Below are 16,987 nucleotides of genomic sequence, written 5' to 3' on the forward strand. Positions count from 1 at the left end.
CATCTTGCGTATGGTAATAGACATGTGTTTTATCCAGTAATGTTGCAGTTTAAAATGAGAAAGAATACAAAAAAAATAAAAAAAAATAAAAGACCCCTTCAGTTTTGACAATTTTCCCATCATGTCCTGATTCCACGTATACCTGGAGAGGGGGAATATAAATCTGTGGAGAGCGAAGCGAGCCCGCGAGGGTACAATGCAGCCAAAATAAAACAAAATAACCTACACCTATGTGAATTACAGATAAAATAAAAAACGGGTACTTGTTTCTTAGTACGGCCACAATCGCGGGCATCGTGTACCTTAAAGTTAAGGTACACGATGCCCGCGATGGACCCGATTTCCTTTGAAATCAGGTCCATTTTGCCGGCAAAGGCAAAATCGCGGGCATCGCGTCGGTCGCGGCCTTTAACATTGCCCCCGACGCGACTGACGCGATGCCCTCGATTTTGCCATAGGCTTCAATGTTAAAATATTTTTTAACATTGAAATTGGGAGCATCGCGTCGGTCTTGTGCCATTATAATGGCACAAGATGAGATGGACTTCATTAAGTCCATCTCACATAGGAAACAATGTGAAATGGGCCAATATGACCCATTTCACATTGTATATGGCCCCGTCGTCACCCCACGATTGACGCAAACCCGAAGCGTGGCGAGCGGCGGCGGTGCGCGTCCTCTGACCTTTTCATTCCCCTACTATCCACGTCGGTGTGGAGTTGAGAATATAAAGTGTGGCGAGCGCAGCGAGCCACCGAGCCCGAAGCGTGGCGAGCGCAGCGCGCCCCGCGAGGGGACGCGTATACCTGTGAAGTAATATGCGAAGTAATATGCGATACCTGTGAAGTAAAATGCGATGCGACCGACGCGATTTTTCCGACACGACCACCCCGATGGAAATCGGTGTGGCCGTGCTAGGAAACAAGTACCAAAAAACGTTGTGAGGGTATCTAACAACTTTCGCCCTCACTAAACATCATATCCTGTAATCAAAACTGAAGGGGATCTAGTCTCTACTATACTAACAGCTGGGTCTAATTTTCAGGCAGTGATCGATGTTTCATGACAGTGTTGGTGTGTACAGTAGCTGTGTTACATCAGCTGGTATCCTGCACTGCAGGTAATTGGATTTTCTTCCGACTTTCAATGCAAGGCAACCCTATTCAAATGGTTTGTTAGTACTGCAAATAGCTGTCCACTTGCCGAGCAACTGTCCCTAGCGCACGTTAGGTTTGCTAGTAATTCATCAGGAAAAACGTAATCCCCCCAGTTAACTAGCGTTAAGTGCAGAGATGCACTTCTTAACCCAAAGTTGCCTACCCTCCTGCATTCTGCAGGAGACTCCCTGAAATAACAGCAGTCTCCCTCTCTCCCTCATCAGTCTAGGAATCTCCCTCATTTCACCTAGCCCACATTACACTGTTACATTTTTGGGGAAAACAGAATGAATGAGAAACAGATACATTTACATTGAATCAGCATTTCACAGCACTTGAGCAAGTATAGTATCTATTACTTACTGGTGGCTTTTCTAATTCTCTACTTTTTATAGAAGCGCACATTGGTCGCCTCATCCATTATCTGAGCAGCCCTTTGGTCAACACACTTCTGAAATGGTGGAGACCCGTTCCTTCGAAACAAATGCTCACTGGGCTAGATGCAGTAAGCCAAAATATATCTGCAAAAATGCAGTTTTCTGAGGTTTGGCTGTGTTCTGCATATGCACCAAGCCCTAAAATGGGATAGATTCAGAGCTTCAGAACCTTCAGATTAGCATTGCCCAATAGAAACTCTGGAGGGGAGGAGCTGCAGCACAGTTCAAAATTCAAATATGGGAACCACACCCACTGCCAGTGAGACAGTTTGGGTCGATAATCGGTGGCGGAAGGTGTGGCCCTTCTATTTGAATTTTGAATTGTGCTGCAGCCACCACCCATGGGCCGCCTCTGGCAGTGGCAGTGCCAAATGGGAGCTGGCATCTGTCAGGAGACCCCACTGGTCCTTAGGACTGGTGGGGGAAGGTAATAACTTGTTTTTTATTGGTACTTGTGTATTATCACGGCACCCATTGCATTGCATACCATAAGGCTTAAGGTGCCCACACACGCACCGATCCTGGCGTGCGTTGTGGGCTTAACTAGCACACATAGTATTGCATCGTATGCCTTGTGCATACGATGTGCATGTGATGCTATGCTAGAAAAAGCTAGTACAAAAAGTATGTGCAGCACATACTTTATGAAATGTGCGATGAGGTGCCGCGGGAGCGCGCACCCCATCGTATAGCATTGCACCGCCGGGATCGGTGCGTGTGTGGGCACCTTGAATATGGTATGCGATGAGATGCGATGCGATGGGACCCGATCTTATACAATTTAAAATTGAGATGAGATGAGATACGATTTTAAATTGTATAAGCACACTAATGGTTGCTTTCAATGTTAATTGGCCCCCATATAAGATTTTTAATTGTATAAGCACCCTAGTGGGTGCTTACAATGTTAAATGCACCCCTACGCCACCCCCACTATCAACGCCAACCCGAAGCGTGGCGAGGGGCAGTGGTACGCGTCCTCCGACCTTTCATACCCCCACTATCCATGTCGGCGTGGAGTTGATTTTATATAGTGTGGCGATAGCAGCGAGCCCGAAGCGTGGCAAGCGGACGCGTAATACATTTAAAGTAAAACGCAGCCGCTCGCCACGCTTCCGGCTCGGTGGCCCGCTGCGCTCGCCACACTATATAAAATCAACTCCACGCCGACATGGATAGTGGGGGTATAAAAAGGTCGGAGGACGCGTACCGCCGCCCCTCGTGGGCTTGCTGCGCTCGCCACGCTTCGGGTTGGAGTTGATAGTGGGGGTGGCGTGGGGGTGCATTTAACATTGTAAGCACCCATTAGGGTGCTTATACAATTAAAAATCTTATAGGGGGGCCAATTAACATTGAAAGCACCCATTAGTGTGCTTATACTATTTAAAATTGTATCTCATTGTATGCCATATACAATGGTATACCATTTTAAATTGTATAAGATGGAAATCGTGGGCGCCGAGATAATACACAAGTACCTTTTTATTATTTTAAGCAATAGGAATAGTGCTTTGGTTATACAGCTAAACTGCAGGAGGACAAGCCCCACTCATCCTACACAACAAAAAAGTTAAATATAATTTTCGGATATCTGACTGCTTTTATAGTATTAGTGAAATGAGTATAGGAATGTGCTGTCCGCTAGGTATATCCGCGAGGTGTAAAGCACATGCCACTGTTGGTATAGGTCTGGGGTAGCCAACCCTAGTCCTCGAGAGCTACCAACAGTGCATGTCTCCTCACAGAATCACAAGTGAGCTAATTAGCTCCATCTGTGTATCTTTTAAAATGTGTCAGTGATTAATGATTGCAGCTGTGCAGCAGCTAGGTTATCTGGAAAATGTGAACTGTTGGTAGCTCTCGAGGGCTAGGGTTGGCTACCACTGGTATAGGTTCATACCTCCCAACACTCAACGATTTCAGCGGGACAGTCCCGATTACCGGGTCCTGTCCCGCTGTCCCACACGCGGCCGGAGGTGTCCCGCTGCGGGGGGGCAGTTGGGAGCCCCCCCAATTTAACAGAATAGACGCTGTGCACATGCGCACAGCGTCTATTCCCGGCCGAAAACGGGGATGCGGCTCATTTGCATAAGCCGCGCCCCCGCGCGAGTGTCCCTATTTCTGCAGCTACAAAGTTGGGAGGTATGTAGGTTGATACCTTTTTTGGTACTCTTTACCTAGAACGGCGCCCGCGATTAGCATCGCGGGCAAAAAATCGCGACCATCGCGACCATCGTATGCACATAAAAAACGGGTGCGACGCGATGGCCGCGATGCCCGCGATTTTCCCATAGGGATCAATGTTAAAAGTCAGATTGGACGCGATTTTAGTGTTAAATGCCTCAATGCCCGCGATTTTTACATAGGAAACAATGTTAAATGGGCCACAGAGCCCTAATAGTCCCCCTGAAGTCTTAAATGGCCCCCACAATTTTTAACGCCACCCCACGATCAACGTGAACCCGAAGCGTGGCGAGCGCAGCGGTACGCGTCCTCCGACCTTTTCATACCCCCACTATCCACGTCGGCGTGGAGAATAGAATAGTGTGGCGAGCTCATGCGGATACCTGTGAAGCCCGCGAAGGGACGCGTTTACCTGTGAATGTATCCGCGTCCCCTCGCAGGGCTCGCCACGCTTCGGGCTCGGTGGCTCACTGCGCTCGACACACTATTCTATTCTCAACTCCACGCCGACGTGGATAGTGGGGGTATGAAAAGGTCGGAGGACGCGTACCGCCGCCCCTCGCGGGCTGATTGGCGATAGCCCATTGTAGCCTATGGCTTAACCACGCATGCGCAGACCCCCCGGCTTCCGACTCTGGGTATCGCCGGGACAGGCTCCTTTCGGAGCCCTGTCCCTGTGCCCTCAACCTTCATACATTCAGGTGATATGATCGCATATTACAATGCGATCCTGGGTGGTAATATTCCGCCCAGATCGCATTGTAAATGCGATCTTGGTAAATGTACCCCTATGGGTTTTAGATCACCAACATAAGAACAGGGTTCCTCTCAAACAATAGCCGCCGATCATGCGGGGTCAGTGGGCCGTGCATACGCAATTGTCCCATCGCTGAAGTGAGCACATCGCAGGGAAAGGCTCCTTTCGGTTGCCCTGTCCTGGATGGTGCTCCTCCTTACATGTGGCTGGTATAATTGCTTCGTGTACTGCAAATTTGGGTGCTACTATTGTGCCCAGATCATATTGCAGTTGTGATTATTAGTAAATGGGTCCATTATTATGTTTGTTGTCACCGTACTGCATGTGTTTTATGTCAGTGTAATAGTATCTGGTCTCCACCATCAGGACCAACCAGCCAATCATACACCTTCTTACTGTACAATTAATATCTTATAGATATATAAATGTAAAAACACAATACAAAATACGGTACTTGTTTCCTAGCACGGCCACAATCGCGGCCATCGGGGGTAATTTTTAGTGGCCTGCGACGCGACCGACGCGATGCCCCCGATTTTTCCATTGAAATGCATTGAAAACAGTGAAAATCGCGTCGGTCGGGTCGTATGCGGCCAAAAATGCTTAAATGGTCCACCCGCGATGGCCGCGATTTCCCCATAGGGAACAATGTTAAATGCCTCAATTTACCCGCGATGACCGCGATTTCCCATAGGAAACAATGTTAAATGGGTCAATTTACCCAAATCATCATAGGGAAGAATGGTAAATGGGCCAGAAACCCCAAAAAACCCCCCTGAACATTGACATGTCCCCCCAAAAGTAGTTCACGCCACCCCGCGATCAACGTGAACCCGAAGCGTGGCGAGCGCAGCGAGCCCGCGAGGGGCGGCGGTACGCGTCCTCCGACCTTTTCATATCCCCACTATCCACGTCGGCGTGGAGTTGAGAATAGAATAGTGTGGCGAGCGCAGCGAGCCACCGAGCCCGAAGCGTGGCGAGCGGACGCAGATACCTTCACAGGTAAACGCGTCCCTTCGCGGGCTTCACAGGTGTCCGCGTCGCCATGGACACCTGGGAAGCCCGCGAGGGGACGCGTATAACTGTGAAGGTATCCGCGTCCCCTCGCGGGGCTCGCTGCTCTCGCCACGCTTCGGGCTCGGTGGCTCGCTGCGCTCGCCACACTATTCTGTTCTCAACTCCACGCCGACGTGGATAGTGGGGGTATGAAAAGGTCGGAGGACGCGTACCGCCGCCCCTCGCGGGCGCGCTGCGCTCGCCACGCTTCGGGTTCACGTTGATCGCGGGGTGGCGTATAGTACTTTTGGGGGGACATTTTAATGTTCAGGGGTGTTTTTGGGCCATTTACCATTGTTCCCTATGATAATTTGGGTAAATTGATCCATTTCACATTGTTTCCTATGGGAAATCGGGGTCATCGCGGGTAAATTGAGGCATTTAACATTGTTCTCTATGGGGAAATCGCGGGCATCGCGTCTGGCCCATCGCACCTGATTTTTTAGTGCATACGATGCCCGCGATGGCCCCGATTTTACCCCCGATGACCGCGATCATGATCGTGGCCGTGCTAGGAAACAAGTACCCAAAATACACCTCCCAAATAACATATTTTTAATAAAAGATTTATTATAAAATATCTGTCTTTTATTGTCAGTTTTCATCCTTTTCACGTGGACTCAGTCAGTGTTGTAGGTTGCGTTTGATGTGCTGTATAATCACCAAAGAATAATACATTGTGCTAATTACACATGAGACTGAGCTACTACATGGGGTTAGTGGGTGGTCCCAGAGTCTCGTCCTTACAGGGTCACTTGGGAGTTGTCATGTACTTTTGAGGGTTCATTTACCAAGATGGAAGTGCTATTGAAGATGTGATGTTGCTATGGGCAACCAATCATAATCTACTTATTTATTTAGCACCTTCTAGAAGATAATATAGTGTTCATTCTAGCACCCGCCATCTTTGAAAACCCTCTTTCCTTCCTGGGGTGTCACTGTCTGCTGTAGTGCTTCTAGCACAGTGTGATCTGTATATCAGCGCTGATCTGCAAACCAGACCTGTGCTAGAAACAACACAGCAGACAGCAACACCCCAGGAAGGGAAGAGGAACTGTATGGGTTTTCAAAGATGGCGGGAGCTAGAATGAACACTATAATAGACAGAAACTGGTTGCCCATAGCAACATCCCATCTTCAATAGTATGACTATTTTTATCACCCAGACACGCCAGTATGTCTTACTAGGTGCACAAATACTCTGTATAATAACACTGACATATAACAGACATATGCGACCATAACCCTTCCTCTCACAGGGCGGGATGTACTAACGGGAAAATGCGGTAAAACTGGGGTTTTACCGCATTTTCCTATGTACGATTACCCGTCCGCTCCGTCAACACATTGTAGGTTATCGCCACCCTCTGGGTGGCGATACCCTACAGAAGCCTATGGGCTTCTTTCGCCCTATGGGCTTCTTTCGCCCTATGGGCTTCTTTCGCCGCGCGCCCCTCCCGTCCTCCGTTGTCTCCTCCTCCCCCAGCAGGTGTCACAGAGCCGGGAGGACATCCGGCTGCAGGGGGAGGAGGAGACGCAGGGGGACGCTGCCAGCCGCCGGGATGTGACGGAGACCCCCGCAGACCACATCAAAGGTAATCTAACACATGTAATGGTCTTTGAAAGGAGAAGATATGGAAATTAATGAATATGATCATGGGTGTATTAACACTCAGATGAACATGTGTACAGTGGTCCTCCCTTCTTTATGTTCATCTTACCACTGATATTGGGAAAGATAGAGCATGCACACAAAAATAGTGATCACGGAAAAGAGGGCGCATTGGCACACTAATTAGAAAGGGTGGGGGGATGCTTGGCACACCACTTGCGACCAATGAGATATGCTGCTCTGGGAGCTGACGTGAGGCACATGCCTAGGGGCGGCACATGTTTGGGGGAGGCACTTGGATGCATGTGATAGTACTATCAACCTGAAATGTACCAGTAACTGCAAAATATCCACTGTACTGCACCATATTCCATCTTAAATAGAGTGTAAATGGACAGGACATGCAGATACTGCCCCTGTAAACTGTCCTACTTAGTAAATATGTATACATATTTTAAAAAAGTCTCAGTTAGTGGCTTTTTTAATGAATTCATTAAATTGGCAATTATCCAACGAGGGCACTGCTACATCTTAGAGGCATGTCATAAAATGTACATACCTGTACATTGTTCAAAGCGATTTGGACTACATGGTTAAAATCACTTAGAAGATTAGTCTGAATCACCCCATGTTTTCACAGCGAGCGAAAGTGATGCGTGGCCCCACAGTGTCACTATCACCTGGCCGAATCCTGCAGTGTCTGTTTGGCTGTACACGCAGGCTGTTGCTGAGGAAGGCCGCTGGCTTATCTCCGGCAGCAACATTGCGATTTTGACTAAGCAAAATCGCTTAGTCAAAATCACCCAGCCTCCAGCCCATGTGTACACCCCTTTACATCCCTATGTAGATGGACCCCAAAACAGTCAGTACGGTCTACTGTATTTGTTGAAGGGAAGACACTGATACCTGGGAGGACTTGTTCATGTTTTCTGTTTTACACGTGGTTCCATATAAGTGGCCATGAGAAACCATATTTGAAATACATTTAGCCATAGAGATCATTGGCCCTTATTCTGATTGAGTCGGATGGCTCCGTATGCGGACGGATGGCCGATGGTTTGTGTATGTGCAGAGGCATATCTGCGCATGTGCGAACGCCTCACACGGGGGTGGAGAGGGGCGTGAAGGGCTGATTTTGCTCATTACCATATGCATACGCGTTTCGTGGGTGTTTCCCATGAAAATGCTGGGCGTACATATGGTTATCCGGCCGTGACGAACGTGGTGGGGGGTGGACATATGAAATAGCCGGATGCCAGCTGCCTGCCCATATCCCTGCTTTTGCACGGAGAATGCCCGAGTAGTCTGGAGCACTCGGTGCTGCCTAACCACTCGGTCCAGCATACGATGGTCGACGACCATTGAATGATGTGAGAGGTTCCCACAGATGGAGGAGGTGTTCACATGAAAAATCCACTCGCGGTCCGTTCGGTCGGCGTCTTACCGCATTCGGACGGTGTGTGCGAACCGTACGGAAGGCGGGGCTAAGAACACTCACTTCCTGTCCGAAAATACTCATCTGTCCGATTCAACGTATAACAACCAATGCAGGGAAATGCCACTGATAATTCCATTGGAATGTATATATATCAAATTTATATTTTCCCCAAAAACTTAACAGCTGCATAGTGTGGGTTAGGTGAAATCAGGGAGATTGCTAGACTTTCAGGGAGTCAGGGAGATTTCTACTGTTTCAGGGCAACTATGACATGTCCATGACACTCCCACAAGTCAGGTTCCCACATGACATCGTTGCTGCTCTGAAATATCTTTAAACGTATCCAACTGGGTTCTATGCGAGTCATAATAGAACAGAAAGCAGCACAAATACATAGAAATGAGCTATAAATATGCAATCATTCCCATTTGCCACCCACCACACAGATTCTTTTGCCTCCGTATCAGCTTCTTTGTGTGTAAGATATTAGTTATAATGTCTGATGTTAGTCACTGTCATTGTATGACTCTATACATTCATACAGTTGTCACACAGTTGTGCTGAGGGGTATGGATCATTAGGTCGACATAGCTTAAGGACGATATGACTTAAGGTCAACATGACTAAAGGTCAACATGGGTTAGGTCGACATGGGAAAGGTCGACAGTGAAAAAAGTCAACATGTTTTTTCTCGCATGGCTCGCTACGCTCGCCATGCTTCGGACTCGGCACTCTATTTTATTCTCCCACCATGCCCTAGGGCAGTGGTTCCCAACCCTGGTCCTCAATTACCCCCAACAGTACAAGTTTTCCAGGTCACCCGGCAGCTGCACTCATTATTCAGGCACATTTGAAAAGATCCACAGGTGGAGCTAATTACAGCACTTGTGATTCTGTGTGGAGACCTGGAAAACATGCACTGTTGGGGGTACTTGAGGACCAGGGTTGGGAACCACTGCCCTAGGGGATGGTAGGGCATGAAATACCGCCTGTCGGCACACTGCGTCCTCTCGCATGGCTCGCTGCATTCGCCATGCTTCCGGCACACTATCCTATTCTGCCACCACGCACCAGTGGATGTTAGGGCATGAAATACGGCCTGTCGGCTAAAAAAAACAGTAAAACAAAACCATGTCGACCTAATGACCCTGTTGACCTAACCCATATTGATCTAAAGTTATGTTGACCTCCCTGCTTGTCGACCTACTTGGTGTTGACCCAATGACCGTATCCCGCGCTGAGCTACTAAAGGGCCCATTTATCATTCAATAATTGCAGCTAAATCTCCCAAAACACCCAAATATTAAGTATCCCCGCATGTATCTGGAGGGACCGCAGCAGTAATCTCTGATCCCTGCTGCGATCCCTCCTGCACCGCCATTGGCCCCCATAGGTTTTGGGGATGCAAAGCTGTCCAATGTTGATACATCAGGCAGCAGCGCATCGCATCCCTGGGCTACCTCCATTCTGAGATGCATCTGCAGGAGGGATTCTAACCATTTGTATTGGAGACCCAGCAACCGCATTGTCTATACTAAGGCCAGGGCAGTCGCATTATCCAGAGATTCGAACCTGCCAAATAAAAACCTGACGAGCCTCTTTTCTTTATCTGTCTGGTAAAAGTCCCCATCTTATTCCATTTGATATTTTCCATTTTATTGACGCTGTTATCCCATTTTCTGTGGGTCATTTTTATATAAGTGTGTCTTATGAAAAATGAAATACTGTTTTGAAGTATTACACCATTATACTCTTTATATCTTTTCATATTATTTACCATTGGTGACCCACCGAGGGCGAAGATACATATTAAAGGGAAGTACCAATCATATCCCTGTTATCCCCTCACGACCCTATATCACATTCTTCACATTTATAAACCCTTTGCGCACAGTCTCTCTTCGCACCCCTTTCCATTTCATACATGGTTATTTGCAGCAGGCGTTCCAGGTGTGATGGGGAATTATAATACTGGAGGTATCAACGCTTTTGTATGTATACTTTGTCTAATGCATGAGTCACTGGAGTGTTTAAGTGTTTTCGTGCATGCACAATTGAAAATGACATGAACGTTCGTGCTCTGTCTGGCTCTGAATCAGGCCCTGCATGTTCTATGTACACTAGCAGAGATTCCAGTTTTAGGGAACATTTTGCCAGATAGTGTCATCTCGGTTCCGGTTGCTGAACCTTCCTTCTTGATCCCGCTTATATCCGGTGAAGCGTTCATCTGTATTATGTCCTTGGTTATCACTCACAGAATCTGTAAGCTTTCTCATGGCTGATGCCCTCCCCTCTCTTTTCAGCCCAGATTTCACCAACCCATTAACTTCAACTCAAATAAAGACAATGGATGTATGTCATCCTCCAGCACTCAGGAGAGGAAAAACCTCCTGTGAGGGAAACCTCTGGGGAACCATGGTTGGAAGGACCGCCCTTCTCTCTGGGCATTAAGAGGCTCTGCAGCTATGGGCTGTGCGTACTCTATGCGAGATGTGTCTGCAACATACCTCCCAATCCACTATTAGAGGACTGCTGGATGCAGTGTCCTGCAGGTAATTGGAAGGTTGGGGGGACTGTGCAGCAGTGCCAGCTAAGGGGGTGAATGGATGCGCATGCACGCACTGTACCTCAGTGGAGGCTAGAGGAATGATGGACCTATGAAGCCTATGGGCTATGGATCGCACTGTCGCTTGGGTCAGAGGGGTATGCGCTAACCGCACATGCGCAGGCACTCGGCTCAGCACATGGCTCCTTTCTGAGCCCTGTCCTTGCATGATACATCCTGCTGATATGTTCGCATTTTACAAAGCGATCCTGGGCGATAATATTCCACCCAGATCTCATTGAAAATGCAAACCTTGATAAATCGGCCCCTATATCTTTTAGGCAGGGAGAGAGGCCTCAGCAGTTGTGTAATGTAGTACAGGCGCCAGCAGCCATGCATAGTGTGTGTATGGTGGTAGTGTGTATGTAGGTGTTTCATCTACTGCTTCTCTGAGCATCTATGCGATGGAAGTCACTCCTTCTGTCACCTTTACTCCCGCTCTTCTCCGGGCTTGATGGGATCTTTCTCCATCTCTTCTTTAGATTCTCCAAATCTTCCTCAGAGCAGTCCAAAGTGATCTTCCTCTTCCAGATGTCTCTGTCCTTCTCCTCAGGGCTGGATGGTATTTTCATTACCTTTTTCATAACTGATACCGGTACTCTTTACCTAGATAGGCGCCCGCGATTGAAATCGCGGGCGTCGGGGGTAAAAATCGCGGTCATTGCGGGCATCGCGGGTAAATCGCGAGTACATAAAAATCTGCTACCCATAGGGAACAATGTTAAAAACGCTGATTGAGCGCGATTTTCATGTAAAATGCCTCAATGCCCGCGATTTGGCCATAGGAATCAATGTTAAATGGGCCACAGAGCCCAAATAGGTCCCCCCAAATTTTTAACGCCACCCCACGATCCACGCCAACCCGAAGCGTGGCGAGCGCAGCGAGCCCGCGAGGGGCGGCGGTACGCGTCCTACGACCTTTTCATGCCCTACTATCCACTAGGGCGTGGAGTGAGAATAGAATAGTGTGGCGAGCGTAGCGAGCCACCGAGCCCGAAGCGTGGCGAGCGCAGCGAGCCCCGCGAGGGGACGCGGATACCTTCACAGGTAAACGCGTCCCCTCGCGGGCTTCACAGGTGTCCGCGTCGCCACGGACACCTGTGAAGCCCGCGAGGGGACGCGTATAACTGTGAAGGTATCCGCGTCCCCTCGCCACGCTTCGGACTCGGTGGCTCGCTGCGCTCGCCACACTATTCTATTCTCACTCCACGCCCTAGTGGATAGTAGGGCATGAAAAGGTCGGAGGACGCGTACCGCCGCCCCTCGCGGGCTCGCTGCGCTTGCCACGCTTCGGGTTGGCGTGGATCGTGGTGTGGCGTTAAAAATTTGGGGGGACATTTAAGGGTTAATTGTGGTTATTTGGGCTCTGTGGCCCATTTAACATTGATTCCTATGGCCAAATCGGGTCCATTGAGGCATTGAACAGTAAAATCGTGTACATCGGGCCTTTTAACATTGATTCCTATGGCAAATCGGGAGCATCGCGGGTACATTTATGGCCAGCCGCGACGCGACCGACGCGATTTCCATGTTTAACATGGGTTTCAATGGGAAATCGCGGGCATCGCGTCGGTCGCGTCGCGGCCAGACATAAATGTACCCGCGATCACCACGCCGGGCGCCCATCTAGGTAAAGAGTACCCTGATACCTTCTCCATGTCTTCTTTAGTGATGTGGTCATTTGGTCTACAGCGTAATGGTCGACAGTCATTAGGTCAACATGTGAAAATGTCGATATGGGAAAAGGTCGACATGGTTCTAGGACAAAAGGTCATTAGTTCGACAGGTCATTAGTTGACAGTCAAAAGGTCGACATGGGGTTTTTCACTGTTTTTTTGAGCCAACATGTGCCAACAGGTGGTATTTCATGCCTTACCATCCACTAGGGTGTGGAGGGAGAATAAAATAGTGTGCCGAGCATAGCGAGGCACCGTGCCCGACACCTTGCGAGCGCAGCAAGCGATGCAAGGGGATAAGGTGCACTTTAAACTGTGTCCATGTCAACTGTGTTGACATTCAGGTAAAAAAAAAAAACACTTTGTATTTATAATAGAAGTACACATATTGTCACATGATAAACCTGCCTACGTACTTTCCAACCCTTTCGACCTAAGCCATGTTGACCTAATATGGGTTGACCCATTCCCAGCCCATGGGCCAGTCAGCATACCTCCCAACATGACCCTCTCCAGGAGGAACACATTGCTGTTCTCCTGCACATCCCTCTTCATCTATGATTGCCATCAAATGTGTTGAAGCACTTTCTCATACCTCCCAACTTTGCCCCTAGTAGGATGCGGGACACTGACGATGTGCGCCGCAGGCGCGTCGTCATTTTTGGGGGTGTGGCCTAATTTCGGGGGCGTGGTCTATAATCGGAGCTGCCCCGTGAGGCCACGCCCCATTTTGCCGCTATGGGGGCATGTGAGCCTCTAGCCATGCCCCCAGCCCCCTGGTTGCGGGAATAGACGCTGTGCGCATTCCCCGCTGTTTAGCAGCTGACAGGGGGGACTCCCAACAGCCCCCCCTTTCCGCGGGGCACTGCCGGCCGTGGGAGAGACAGCGGGACAGGTCCTGATAATCGGGACTGTACCGCTAAAATCGGGGCTGTTGGGAGGTATGCTTTCTTATCAATATACCTGTTCAACCCCCGAAGTTAGGTAATCATGCATTAAGAAGAAAGCCAGGAGCAGAGCATTGTGTCCGTCCTGGAGAGGGTCATGTTGGAAGGTATGCACAGGCCCGGCGACAGGGGGGGTCAAAGGGGACATGTGTGACGGGCCCCGGCAATCTGAAGGGCCCCAGATCCTGGCCGGGGCCCGTCTGTATGCTGTGCTACCCCCACCGTCTACTGTGCAGTAAATCTGTGCCCCCGCCCGTGTCTGTATGCAGCCGCGCACCGTCACCAGGTCTCTCCGGCTGCTGAGTGCATAGGCGGATTTAGCAGGGGGGGGGGGGGGGGGAAGCACCCGGACACACATTTCTAACACACATACCCTCCCCCTAACAGGGACAGCCGCCGCCGGGACTTCACTGTAATTGTAAGGGTCTCCTGTGTCACGCTGCCTGGCAAGGCACCACGTGACACTGACTGGTAGGAGATAAGATCAGGAAGACCTACCTCGCCAGCCTAACTCCGTTGCAACCAGGTGACGTTGGCGTGCGTGTGCGGAACTAAGCTTCACCACTAATAGCCGCGTTCGTAGGAGCCCGTTAGTCAGGCTCCTACCTCGATGCCACCTGGTCTTACAATGGGACAACACACACGCCAAGGTCAGTGTTTGACAAGGGGACAGACTAACTAAACCCTTCCTCTGGCGAGGATCTCGTAAGGACCAGAATGTGTGAACAGGGTATAACGAGCCACAGTACACACGAGAAGACCCACAAGATGCAGCAGATAACTCACTCAGATTGTATGTGTAACAATACACGGCAGATGACCCAACAACGTAATACGTGTAACAATACACAACTGATGACTCAATATGTAATACGTGTAACAATACACAGTAGATGACTCAATATGTAATACGTGTAACAATACACAGTAGATGACTCAATAAATGCAATGAGTGTAACAATACACAGAATAATGCAGGCACTTAGCTGATGCAGGGCTGCAGCTGGAAAGAGCAGGAACACAGGCTGCTAAGATGCCGGACAGGACACAGAGGCTGGACTGCTGTGGCCAAGGCAGAGTCAGGGTATCCAGGGACCAGGAACACTCAGGGCACAAGGTCTGAGCTATAACCGGCCCTGAGCGTCCTGGCCGGAAGCCTTATATAGGGGGCTGGATGTTGAATCTCCCGCCCGGCTGCCTGGCGTCCCCAATCGCCTAGGCAACCGAGGCGGGCGCTGTGGGAGCGGGCGGGAGCTAGTCTCCCGGCCGTCAGACGTGGGTTGCGCGTTGCCGTCGCGTCCCCGTCTGACTACACGCTGCGGAGTGACGCGGCGGCGTCCCCGCTGCCCGGCAACAGCCGGAGCGCGTCGCTGAGATCCCCCTGCGCCAGCCTCCGTGCTGGACGCAGGGGATCTGACAGTACCCCCCCCTTGAGGAGGGGTCACCGAACCCTTACTCCCGGGTTTCCACGGAAATTTCTCAAAGAACTCTGTCCTCAATCTGGGCGCGTGCAAAAACTTGTCAGGAACCCATGATCTTTCTTCATCCCCGTAACCCCGCCAATGGACCAGAAATTTGAGCTGACCGCGGACAAGTTTAGAGTCAAGAATCCGTTCTACCACGAATTCCTTATGACCCTTGATGATTACAGGTTTTCTGGTTCTTTTTTGACGAAAGAAAGGGGAGACCGGTTTGAAAAGAGAACAGTGGAAAACACTATTGATCTTCAAGGACTTGGGTAAGAGTAACTGGAAGGCCACTGGATTGATTTGTTTGATGATGCGGAAAGGTCCAATGAATTTAGGCCCCAGTTTATGACATTTCTGGCGTAACTTAATGTAACGAGTAGAAAGAAAGACTTTCTGCCCAACCTTAAATGAACAAGGCCTCTTGTGTTTATCATAAAACATTTTGAACCGGAGTGCAGATTGATTCAAGGCAAGACGCACCTTCCTCCAGGATTTTCTAAGAGTGGCAACTGCCGAGGAGTGGGATTGATTAGATGGTAGCGGAGAGTCCAGGGAAGCACATTTGGGATGCAATCCAAAATTGCAGAAGAAGGGTGACACTTTGGTAGATACATGGTAGGCGTTATTATAAGAAAATTCCGCTAACGGAACCAAATCTGCCCAATTGGTTTGACATTTGGCAATAAAGCAACGTAAATATTGTTCCAAGGACTGGTTGACTCTTTCTGTCTGTCCGTTTGACTGAGGATGGAAACCAGACGAGAAACTGAGCTGAATACCCAAATTGGAGCAGAAAGATTTCCAAAACCTGGCAATAAACTGAGGACCCCTGTCAGAAACGATATCCGTGGGAAGTCCATGTAATCTGAAAATGTGAGTAATGAAGAGCCTAGCCAATTCTTGCGCTGAGGGGAGCTTGCGCAAGGGTACGAAATGAGCCATCTTGCTGAATCGATCGACCGTAACCCAAATGGTGGAAAAGTGGGAGGATACGGGAAGGTCGACAATAAAATCCATAGAAATATGGGACCAGGGTTTTTTTGGGATGGATAGTGGTAGAAGTTGACCCATAGGAGAAATTCTGGGTGTTTTCTGTCGAGCACAAACAGGACAAGCTGACACAAAACGGGTGACATCCTGTTTCATGGTGGGCCACCAAACCACTCTGGCTAGGCTTTCGAAAGTCTTGATAACACCTGGATGTCCGGCAAGTTTACTAGAATGAAAATCATGGAGAACTTGGTTTTGCAAGACCTTGGGGACAAAGAGGCGATCTTGAGGTGTCAACTGAGGTGCCGAGGACTGAGAAGCAATTATGCGAGTGGCTAAATCTTGAGTTACCCCAGCCAAGATAACATCAGGCGAAATAATGGGCTCGTTCACCACCTCGGAGTCTTGACAGGACAGAAAACTTCGGGAGAGTGCGTCGGCCTTGGTATTTTTAGGTCCGGGTCTGAATGTAATTACAAATTGAAATCTGGTAAAGAATAGAGCCCATCTAGCCTGACGTGGATTGAGTCGTTTGGCTGACTGAATGTATGCCAGGTTTTTGTGATCAGTGATGACGGTGATCCGATGCTTTGCTCCTTCCAACCACTGGCGCCATTCTTCGAAGGCCCACTTAATAGCAAGAAGCTCTCTGTTACCG

Source organism: Crinia signifera, chromosome 3, assembly GCF_055691185.1.
Source record: "Crinia signifera chromosome 3, ASM5569118v1, whole genome shotgun sequence".
Taxonomy (NCBI): Eukaryota; Metazoa; Chordata; class Amphibia; order Anura; family Myobatrachidae; genus Crinia; species Crinia signifera.